The sequence below is a fragment of the Centroberyx affinis genome, unplaced genomic scaffold, assembly GCF_046629955.1.
Source record: "Centroberyx affinis isolate AG114_WGS23_722 - 3 ecotype Tasmania unplaced genomic scaffold, CSIRO-AGI_Caff_v1 ptg003469l_1, whole genome shotgun sequence".
NCBI classification, from domain to species: domain Eukaryota; kingdom Metazoa; phylum Chordata; class Actinopteri; order Beryciformes; family Berycidae; genus Centroberyx; species Centroberyx affinis.
Genome location: NW_027281431.1, coordinates 32,577 through 43,638, shown reverse-complemented (window position 1 = coordinate 43,638; position 11,062 = coordinate 32,577). Strand labels below are relative to the sequence as shown.

Below are 11,062 nucleotides of genomic sequence, written 5' to 3'. Positions count from 1 at the left end.
TGCCATTCACAGTTGGTACATTTTATGCTGTAGTTTTGTATCATCACACAGCCAATATCTAATAATTTTCAATAGTGGATTTTGCATACATGAACCATATCGTGGTATATATTGATATCGTGGTATATATTGATATCGAGAAAAATCCTTATAATTATCGTGAAATTGATTTCAACCATATCGCCCAGCCCTACCCTATAGGCTACTTGCACAATCACTTCCGCGTTCAACTTAGTACTGCTCGGTTGTTTCCGGTTTAGCGCTCGGTTGTTTCCGGTTTAGCAATGGCAACGTTCTACACCCGCTGTCTACAAGAGCTCCCAAAGATAAATATCACTGATGTTCATAGGATTTGCAGGACGACCAAAACCCCAAACAGCAAATTGGATAAAGGCTTTAAATTATATGCCACATCGTATATTCACAACTACGAAGGTAAGAAAACAACTATTAACTGGCTAACTTAGCTAATGCTAACTAACGTCAAATACTAGCCTTCGTTGTACAAGTTCGCTAACATTAACTAATGTTATCTGTCTAACGCTGGGTAACGCTATGTGCTTTATCTGGTGTTAATTCTCTAGCTATAACATTGTAACATGTTTTCTTAACCAGCGTTATATATCAGCCATAGCTATCGTTGGCGTTTTGGGTTAACTAACGTTAGTCTTGTTGTTAGACACTGCTATGCATAACACTAGTAGGTAGCTACCTAACGTTATTTGCTACATGCAAAGTATCATGGATGTGTAAGATGTGTTGACGTGAGTAATACAGATATAACGCTAACGAGACTTTTGATTGCATCTGTTATTTTATTCAGTGTCCAATAAAGACAGACTGTCAGGGGAGGTCGGCGTGAGAGCCTTGTGCTACAGGTCTATGAGGAAGAGTGAGACACCACACAGTTTGAGTGTAGGCAGGAAGCTGAGTAACTCTGTTCATCCCCGTTCAGTGGGGTTAAGTTAGTTAAGTTAAGTTGGTTAAGTTAGTTAAGTTAAGTTGGTTAAGTTAGTTAAGTTAGTTAAGTTAAGTTGGTTAAGTTAGTTAAGTTAAGTTAGTTAAGTTGGTTAAGTTAGTTAAGTTAAGTTGGTTAAGTTAGTTAAGTTAAGCGTTAGCTAAACAAATTTACATTAAGTGACCACTGCTGATATACACCACCTAAGGCATTATAGTTATCAAGGAAGGTTAATCAAGTTTGTGATAGTAGTGAGAGAAGGTAGCACTAAGCATTCAGCAAGGTAGGCTTCTTCTAGGAGCAAGGTTCACTAACAATAACACACTGTTCTACTCTAACCTACTGGCTCTTTTCCACGAAGTAGAGGATATATTTCTAATCAGTATTTTTTTCTTTCTTAGATTAAGCTTCGCGATTCATCGCCAGTGGTGTTGACGCACAACCAATGCTCCTGTGTGGCAGGCACTGTTTTGTGCAATCACACAGTGGCATTGCTGTTCCAAACAGCACATTATTCACAAACTAATGTGCCAGTTGTGCCCCCTGTGCATAGCTGCACAGAATCGGAACAGCAGTGGCATAAACCGCGAACAATGGTAATTTAAATGAGGTTAAAGTTTTTTATTGATCTCTGTGTTTTGATTTAAAGTGACTCCATCCACAGTAAATGTGTTCTCTGTTAGGGTGTGAAGCCAGGACCCATAAACTCCATGGTCTTCACCAAGCCAGTACCAAACAGGATGGTCCAGACTGGAGTAAGGTAATTTGACCTGTAAAAATTTGTTTCCTGTGTTACAAATGCATGTTGCTATTTGTTAATTTGCTGTATCTTTATTATCCCTTATTAATGTGCTGTATTGCCTTAACAATTCTTTGTAGGAGTGGATTCTACAGAGGCATGGTGGGTCCATTACCAGATCCCTGCATGTTCCGAATCACTGAGGCGTATGCAAAATTCAGCATCGAGGACAGGCCACTTCTGACCACTATGAACATGGGACCTGACAAGCCCCTTGTGGAAAGTGCCTTCGGGTTGGTGCAGGAGGGCAGTGTTCTGTCGTATCAGCAGCCTGCTTTGACATCCCAGTACATCATACTACACCATGACACGCCACCAACACCGCACTTGCCTCTGGAGGGGTATGTTATGTTGCCATCTGATTGTGTCTTTGTGTGCTCAGAAGAGGAGCAACTACATCTCAACAGCTTGGCTTTAACTATGGAAATGGCTCACAAAATTGAGGAGGCTACACGTGAGCAAAGTTCTAGCTCGGAGTGGCATCTGCTCTGCAGACCCAGGGTGACCGCCTCTAGGTTTCGAGAGGTGTGTCATGTTCGAGGCCAGAGCTCTGCAGAGTCACTTGCAGAGCGCATGATAAAGGGTACAAGGCAGACGGCAGACATGAGGAGAGGTGCTGAGATGGAGCCTGCAGTAGCAGCCGAGTACAGTAGGCTACTGAATGTAAACTACTCACCCAGTGGTCTTGCCACTCACCCCAAAACCCCCTGGCTTGGTGCCTCCCCCGATGGAGTTGTTTTTGACCCCACTGAATACCCCCAATTTGGCCTTGTTGAATTCAAATGCCCCAATGTGCAAAACTTTGTTGATTGCAATTATGTGAAAATGGAGTGTGGTTCCCCTAAACTTAAGAAGAGTCATGCATATTACTGGCAAGTGCAAGGACAACTGTTTGTTACTGGGATGCAGTGGTGCGACTTCGTAGTGTGGGCGCAGGAGGACTACCTTGTGGAACGAATATACATAGATCCAGAAGTGCAAAGAGCAATCAGAGAAAAAGCTGAGCATTTCTTTTTCTACACATACATGCCAAAATACCTGTCTTTGAAAAATTAACAGTGAAAATGAGACAAGGACATTCAAGACATTCATACCATTGTCTGTGTTACAAATAAAAAGTTTATCATATTTTACTTATTCAAGTCTTTAATTAAAGAATCTAGGTTTAACCATCAGCATAACGGTTAACTTTCTATATTCATTTGTTCTCTTTTACAGTTGATTTTTTGAGGTGGGAAATGCACAGTGCAAGCTTTTCTACTTGTATTTTCTACTGTATACAAGCTATTGAAACAGGCTAATGAACAAACTAGCAGCACTCCTTAACCACAGTTCTTAACAAAAGCACTATAAATATTAAAATATTTTAAAAGTATTTAATGTATTTTATGGAAGACTGCAGTAGAATTGCAAAAGCCTTATTCTTGCATGCATACTGTTTTAACATGTTTCCTATAGACTTGAACCGGTTGTTTGTCTTTTCTCATTTCAACTGTAATGTTTGCCAGAAAGATTCATTATATACTTATTTTATCTTGGTCTGTACTGTGTACTGATGTTAACGCTCCACACGCCAATGTCCTGTAAAATTTTTAGTTTTTTTGGATGAAAATATGATTATTCTGAAGAACCCTGAGGCTTAAATGTGAAGATTGAATTAATTCTTGATTCCCAAGTAAAAAGGAAAAGACTAAATACAATGGAAATTCTCCAGTGCATCATTTATTCTTAACATTCTTCAAGTTGCAATAATGTAAACAAGGTTATTCTCTCAGAGAATATTTCCAGTGCATACACCCCAGCTTGGCTACATTTGATCTATGACAACATGTTTCATTTCATGGAACCGTTATAATAAAACCACAGCATGGTTGAGAACATAAAAAACAAGACTAGGTCACAACCTAGTATATGGCTGGACCGTGTATGAGTGTGCCACGGCCGACCAATGGTGTAACTAACTCCGCTGTAGACTGCTAATACAGAATAATAGTCCATACATCCATACTGATCGTTCCAGCGCGTCCCGTCTCTCTCTCCACCGCTGTCGTCTCCACCGTGCCCACGGCCCGCATCGATCCTGCCGATCCAAGCGCCAGGCGCTCTGTTACCCGTCGGTGCTGAAAACGCTGTTCGCCGGACACCGGGGGCGCATCGTCGTCGGGACCCCGGCCGAAATCTTGGCCGGATCATCGGGAACAAATCGGCGCCCAGCTAGCGGCACCGGCCGGAACCGTGGCCCCGGGAAACTTCGGGAAGGTCGGCAATAAGCCCTCGGCGTGATGAAACCTCCATGCTTGTTTGTGTGTCTCTCTCCCCCGACAGAACGGAGGATTTCAGGTGGACTGAGCTCGCGCATATGCATCGACATAAACGGTGATATGATATAATTGTATAGATTCTACTTTAGCTTCAGCTTACATGCATGATATTGGTCAGCCTGCTTACTGTGTGGGAGAAACGGGCTCCTGATCTCAGCGGAGAAACTAGACGGCGGAGAAAACGAAACTTAAATTTCTGGCTCTGTGACGCTATGATGTGCCACGTGCCACGGCCAACCAATGGTGTAACTTGATCACTCAGTCACTCAGTCAGTCAGGCAGTGACAGACATTCGCGTTTGTAGGGCTGGCCCCGCTGTTGCGGTCCAGCCAAAAAATTAAATCACTATTACTACAAATACAATTTCATTTAATGTAACATCAGATCATGAATCCAGAGAATTGATTGAGGTCATAAATAGTCACGTTCACAGAGGGCCTTTTTCCAAGCCCTCATCAGGTAAGTAGAGCTCAGAGCAGGCTGTCGGGTAAGGGTTGGTGATCGCCTTTCCAGTGCAGGCAGGTATTCTTGGCGTGTTTATACTACAGATGGGAGGACTGGCTGAAGCGTTTGTCACACTTGGGACAGGGATAGGGCTTCTCTCCTCCACGAATATGCTTCTTACAGTCTGTCAGGTTCATTAAGTGATTTTTGTTTTTAGAACATGTTAGAACATTGCACTTTTGTGGGGAAATCATTAAGTATATATGGCAACCCAACCCTTAACTACCCTTAACCCATGTCTTCTAGTCTCACTTAGCCCATTTTTAACTAATGCCTTGTTCTGATAATTTGACAGCATACAAGCTACTGCAAACAGTTGGTTGATGTTGTAGGCATGTGATAGGGCAGTGGTTCTCAACCTTTTTTGGGCCAGCGCCCCCCTATCCTTTATCCAAGTCCCTTAGCGCCCCCCATCAAATAAAATGTAGGCTAATTGTCTTCCCTGAATATTAATGTTGATTATTATCCTGTTTATTATTATTATTATTTATTATATTTATGTTAGGCCTTTATATTTATTCTTTATTTATATTCTTATTATATTATTATTATTATTAGTAGTAGTATTCGTATGATTATTATTCTGTGTTATATCATTAAAAAGCATGTCATTGAATGCCAAATAACAGATTTGCGCGGGTCACATATGTCACATTGCCTATGTCACATATTATGCAGCATGTAACCTTTTGACATTAAATAGGGCAGAATTAATTTAGCAGATTTTTGAATGGAGTTTGGTCTGACATTATTTTGTGCTATTCCAGGCAAATTAAACCTGGTAAATGTCCCATGTTTTGGGATTTCACATTTCCTTTTATTCATAGACTTATTAAAGATGAAGACCCCAGTATTCTAGAATGTTGCTGCAGTTCACTGGGAATTCTCACTTAAATCAGCATTTTCTTGCTCATTCCAAGCAAACAGCTATATCTCAAAAATAAAAAGAAATTGACAATCACAAGTTTTTCCATTTAAAAAAACACAACTTTCCCTTTAATTTGGTACCAAATACATGGCAAGGCGATTCAGGGCGTCTCCTTACTTGAGTGTCAACATTCACAGACAACAAAACAGATCCTTCCTATCTTGGCTAACGATAAGCTTTCAAAATCCATACAAAACCTCCAGCGCCTCAACCCACACAGTAATAAGATCAGACAGTCGCCAAACAAATATGGAAAAAGTTGCCAAACTTAACGTTATATGGATAAAAGTCACCGCAACCCGGTCAGTCCTCCTACCGACTCTTCGGCGTACTGCCTCCCGAAAAACAGCGTCCGTCTCCGGCGGTGAGAGCCAGGTAGGTCCTGCTGTTTAGTGAAGGTGATCTTATGTCTTGTTTTATCGAGCAAGAACAAGCGATTTCCATCAAAAGACTTCAACTCACAATGCCTTCGTAACTTTCCACTACACACGGCGGGTCATGTTCTGTCTCACAGCACAATCTGACAGCTTCCAGAAGGTTTTAAAAGCGTGACGCGTAGCCGGCGAAGACATTTTTAGATCTAACGTTACCGGTGGACGACTAAACCGGGGAAAATCAAACGTCTCAGTGTCACCAGATACATTTTCCGGCTCCGGGTCATCGATGACAACTTGAAACAAAGCTGATAACTTGATTTTCAGTTTTTGGTGCATTTTAAACAATTTAAAAATGACGGGCGCTCTTGGGCGCTATAGTGAAATAAAGCCACTTGAATTGAATAGTGTTATAGTGTGTGTCTGGATGCTAGACGCTAAGATGCTTTCACGGGGAAGTCCGACAGTGGAAAATGCCTCTTGTAAATTTGTAACCACGGCAATAACACAGCGTTATCCTCGGGAGAAATGAATGCTTTCAAGAGGAAGAAACTCTTAATTTCCTCCACGGGGAATACCAAGGAAGAGAGTGTCCATTTTCCTGAAGTGACACAGTAAACTCCATGTTGGTGAAATTTTATAGATAATACGTCCCGTTCCCGTGAAGGCAGCATGAAGCTGCGCTACAGAAAGCTGACAGTAACACTGAAGTAAAAAGTATGGAAACGATACACCGTCGTCTCATTGGTGTAAACTGGCAGGTTTTAGAATGTTGCAGACCACATTCTTTTGCAAGTAGTTTCAACTCGTCTCGTCGTGAATCTTTGGTGTAAACTCGCCTTAAACAAACGCCCCCCAAGAACACCTCAACGCCCCCCTTTCAAATATATTGCTTCCAGCGCCCCCCGACGTTCTCTGAACGCCCCCTGGGGGGCGGTACCGCCCCCGTTGAGAAACACTATGATAGGGGGATGACGCCATCAAAAAGTTTGTTCTGTTTTATCCTCCTAATAACACGCTCCACATGTACCCTCAGCCTGGCTATGGCCTGTGTCTCCCTAACCTGGTATGCTGGCATCTGCTTCTGCTTGGACAGAAAAGGTGGGCAGTACACCTTGCATTTGCAACAATCGCTGATTAGGAAGCCCTTATCTACCATCACTGCCATGTTTTCAGTCAACTTCTCAGCTATTCCAGATTGTTTGAATATCTCCTTATCACTAACCGAACCACCATACAGATTAGAGATGAATGTCACTGCTCCATGTGGGGCAATGCCAACCAGGGCTTTCATGGTGAAGTGGGATTTGTATGCGGAGTACATCTCACTTTGGAGGATGGGTGAGGATGGTGTTTGACACCTCTGTACAATCTAGGATCACCTGGGTGTCTGATAAGTCTTTGAATACCTCAGGGAGGTAAGCTTGCACTTCTGCAGGTGTAAGCCAAATGCATTGTGACCCCAGTGCAGTGGCTAGATAACTTGTCCACGTTGCAATGATGCGGCTCACTGTGGACTGGTGTATGTTTAATCGATTCGCCAGGTCCCTCTCCTTCAAACCAACCGATAGGAAGACGAGGAAAAGAAAGAACTCGTTGATTGGCTCTAACTGCTGTCTCTAGGAGGTAAAAAAAAAAAAAGTGGTTACTCCTTAAGCTAGTTGCACTAGCAACTCCCTGAATGTCCCCACCTCTGGCTCTGTAACTACCAATCAGAATCAGAATTATTTTATTTTGCCAAGTATATTTGCACATACAAGGAAAGTGACTTGGTGAGGTTGGTGCATAAAAGACATAAAGCAACACGATATAAGCAAAATATTAACAAAATATTGAACAAGAAGAATTTAACAAAATATGAATTAACAAATATTTACACAACAAGTTGTTAAGAACTATAAATGAGGTACACTTGTATTGCACATGTTTATTTTATAGGTAAGAGTTGTTACAACAAAACACACTCAAACCATAGCCTACTGTTGACGGACGTGCATGTGTGACTACTTCATCATTCATCTTGGCAGCTGATTTGGCTCTTGAGACCCGGACCATTTTATAAATGGAAGGCTCAATCAAAAACCAAAATGCCATCAGGTGGTCATAGCTTGCAAATCTATTCACAAAAGACACATACATCAGGTCATTAATTAACATTCAATAAAATCATACATGGTCACCGAAATCATGTTAACTGTAACAACTAAGCTAATATGTCATCTGGTATGCTACCCAAATCAACATTCAGATAGGGTGCTGTATTTTATCTGTAGGCTATTTTAACCAACAATGCGTCTGCGTTAAACATATAGAAACATATTGGGAGCACAGGGGGTTTCCCAAATGACAAAGGTAAAAAAACTATTTATTAATTTACACTGACGACAGGATTTTTATAATTTAACTGATGTTGACCTTGGTCGATGTCAAACAGTTAGCTGGACTACATACAACTTAGACCTACCTGGTATAGAATCGGATGTCGGCGTCAGAGCCAGCAAACCGCTGTAACCCAAACTCTCGCTGGACACGCAACTCCTGCAATTCCTTTCTCAGATCCTCAATTTCTTTAGACATGTCTTCTACAGCTGATGAGGACATGTCCAGTGCAGACAGTTCAGGGAGTGAGCAGTAGTCATGATCCCTTGTGCCATCGATGTGCTGTTCAATGGGCCGGGTTGTTCTCTCCCACACACTACGCCGTGGTGTTTCAATGGTATAGCCATTCCATTCAAACAGCGTTGGCACAGCACCTTTAACAAGCCTTCTTCGACCATCAAGGTTGTTGGCTCTATGAGCTGATCAGTGGCGAAGTGTCTGCTGCAGACCTTAGTGTGAAATGAGATGGTGAAATGATCCCGGCGTATGTTTACCAGCCATTGTCTTCTCAGGTCGGGATGGGTCGGAAAGCCATGGAAACTTAGTATGCCGTTAAACTTGGATGACGCCGAACAAAGTGCACTCTAAGAAATGATTCATGGAGTTAGTAGGTACAGCTCAAAATCAACAGCTTTTTCTGTATAAAAAAATAAGTTTGTTATGTTTAGACATTATAATGAGTTGATAACTTAATTTAATAAGTTTGTCTAACTGAAAATAAATAAAAAAGTTTTAACTCAATAATGCATGGATTTTCAACAGATATTTCTGCCTCAATTCAACATGTAGGTGTATTCAGTTTGCACAACTTAAAAATCCATGTCCATGTTACTTAATTAGCTGAGTACAAGGCTGAGCGCGAACAGACCATGCGGCATTGCCAGATGGAAGTGGAGGACACGAGTGAGCACAGCACACATCTGCTAACTTTGCGGTCTGGTGAGTAAAAATTGACTCATATTAGTCACAGCAGCTAATCAGTAGTCAGTATAAGAAATAGTTTTACACAACACTAGGTGATTTTTCTTGGAGCAATAGCCTCATGGCTAGGCCGTTGTAGGTTACTGCACTCATTCGGTTTGTTTTAGTCAGCCATTGCAGCACCAAAATCCACATTGACGACAAGAATATTGATGTCTTAGTTGCTGTTGTTAACAGCGCATGTGTATTTCTCCCTGCCCATTTCGTTGCAGTGGTTTGTGTGAATTTTCTTTTGTTTTCCATCTAGAAAAAACAGTTCAATCAAATGTATTGTTATTAAGTTGCAAGTTGTAGGCATCATAGCTTTCTGATTGACCTTAATTTAAGTTATTTGAACAGAACTGCTAGTTTTCAAAAATGAAGTGGTCCTGTAAATTGTGCAAATTTGAATCACCAAGAAAGACAGATCTGCTAAAGCATTATAGACTTAGACATGGTCATGGTGGAGAATCTCTCCCTTGTCTTTACTGGGAGTGCTATTGCTCATTTAAAACATGGGGCAGCCTGCGAACCCACCTGTCAAGAAGTCACTCCACCCGTGAGACAGTGACAGCGCCCACTGTACTGTCATTTAAATGTCCATGTTGCCCCTTAAACACTATCTCCACAGAAAGAGAATACTTTGAGCATATTGGCCATCATTTAAAGAAACAGGAAACTGTGTGTTGTGTTTTTGAAAATTGTCCTTTCAAAACAAACATTTATGGAACATTTGCTTCTCATAGGAACCGGAAACACACTCCTCACACCATTGATGACTTCAAGCCTGAGCTTTTGAAGAGGTATGTCAATCCCCCAAATGCAGGGGATGATCCTGTGGATGAGGTTGATACTGAGGGTGCAGTGAGTGAAGCTGCTGAAGATGATGAAATGAGAGAATTACCTAATTTAATAGAAAAACATGTAGCCCACCTGCTGCTTAAATTGGAAAGCATATTCAATGTGCCACAACGGTGTATTGATGAGTTAGCTGAAGAACTGCACTTTATTTCTTCAACAGCTTCAGGTCCTATTTTAAAAGACATTTTACAGACATGCTTAAAGAAACATAATTGTGAGGTTGATGATGTGGTCATCTCAGAAATGGTGACAGACCTATGTGAGTGCAACCCAATTACATCAGCCCTAAGGAGGAATGGTCCTCTTTCCACCTCCTACAAAAGAAGAGAGTATTTCAAGGAGCATTTTTCTGTGGTAGAACCCATTGAGTATATACTCAGTGCCAGGGAGCAGAGAAGTTTCCAGTACGTGCCTATTTTGAAGTCCTTGCATGAGGTTTTGAAAAAAAAAGAAATCCTGGATTGGCTCACACACACCGGTGAAACAGATAGCAGTTCTGAAAGTCAATACAAGTCATTTCAGGATGGCACACATTTTAAAAACAATGCATTGCTGTCCGAAAATAATCCAGCTATTTCTCTTATTCTTTATGTGGATGATTTTGAAGTGTGCAATCCACTTGGCACATCAAGAAAAAAACATAAAATAACTGCCGTGTATTGGGTTTTAGCAAATGTTCCACCACTGCTTAGATCATCACTGACATCAATATACCTTGCAGTTCTCTGCAAGGCTGATGATATCAAAAAGTTTGGCTATAGCGCTGTTTTGGAACCTTTGTTAAAAGATCTTGCCAGCCTTGAAGAAGAGGGACTTCACATTCCTTCATTAGGCATTCAGGTTAAAGGTACTGTCTGTTGTGTTGTTGCAGATAACCTTGGTGCCCACTCCCTTGGAGGATTTGTGGAGAGCTTCTCTGGAACACACGTCTGTAGGTTCTGTAAGGGAGAAAGATCCCAGTTCCAGGTAAGTGAAGTC

At 41.5% G+C, this 11,062-nt stretch overlaps 1 long non-coding RNA gene across 1 annotated transcript; it reads left to right on the top strand.

Annotated features, from left to right (window-relative positions):
* Positions 1-9,152: 9,152 nt before the first annotated feature.
* Positions 9,153-11,012, top strand: LOC139661177 (uncharacterized). The gene is made up of 3 exons (XR_011696583.1): positions 9,153-9,202; positions 9,970-10,026; positions 10,956-11,012. It is a non-coding gene; the product is annotated as an uncharacterized lncRNA (long non-coding RNA).
* Positions 11,013-11,062: the final 50 nt, after the last annotated feature.